Source organism: Myotis davidii, unplaced genomic scaffold, assembly GCF_000327345.1.
Source record: "Myotis davidii unplaced genomic scaffold, ASM32734v1 scaffold428, whole genome shotgun sequence".
Lineage (NCBI taxonomy): Eukaryota > Metazoa > Chordata > Mammalia > Chiroptera > Vespertilionidae > Myotis > Myotis davidii.
Window position 1 is genome coordinate 643,930 of NW_006299834.1, and position 765 is coordinate 644,694.

General features: G+C 57.4%; 1 protein-coding gene across 1 annotated transcript in view; it reads left to right on the forward strand.

The window, feature by feature from the left end:
* The window catches only part of EFCAB6 (EF-hand calcium binding domain 6), a 152,850-nt gene that overhangs the window by 83,731 nt on the left and 68,354 nt on the right, over positions 1-765 (forward strand). The gene's annotated exons all lie outside the window — the stretch shown is intronic.

The window sequence follows — 765 nt, forward strand, 5'->3', positions numbered from 1 at the left end:
CCCCCGCAGCCTCTGCTCAGCTCCCCACCACTCTGGTTACTTTGTACTTTCTATGATTTTACATAAGTGAAAGCACACGTGGTGTTCGCTTCTTTTTTTAAAATCCTCACCTGAGGGTATTTTTTCCATTGCTCTTAGAGTGGGGAGGGAGGGAGAGAGAGAGAGAGAAACATCAATGATATAACTATTGGTTTTCTCTAGCACAGGCCCCTCCTGGGCCTGGAACTGAGCTGCACCGAGGTCCGTGCCCTGACCAGGTCCAACCCGCCACCCTTTGGTGCGAGGGCCGCCGCTCTAACCACCGAGCGACCGGTCAGGGCGGTGCTGCTTCTTGTCAGGCTCCGTTCACCCTCACAGCGGGTCTGGGGTTCATTTTGTTGCTACGGATTCCAGCGGTTCCCTTGTCATTGCGGAGTCGTGTTCCGCGGTGGGGTGCACGCCTGGTGCATCTACCGGTGCTTGGTGCTTGGTGTGCTGGTTTGGGGCTGGTACATGGAGGGCTGCGCCTGTGGTACTGGCCTCTGGACACTCACACCCACTTCTCCAGGGCGGAGTGGCTGGCTCCTCGGGCAAGTGCACGTTTGTGGGGCGCGGTTACGGTGCTTTGGCCAGGTTCAAGCCTCGGACTAATGAAAGGACAGGGTCCTCTCACTGCCACGTGCAAGTCCCAGCTAGAGGGCAAGGCCCCCCCAGCACAATCATAGCCAACAGCTGTGGTTGTAAGCTTGAACCTATGGTCTGAACACGTGGCCCCACGTGCCTTGT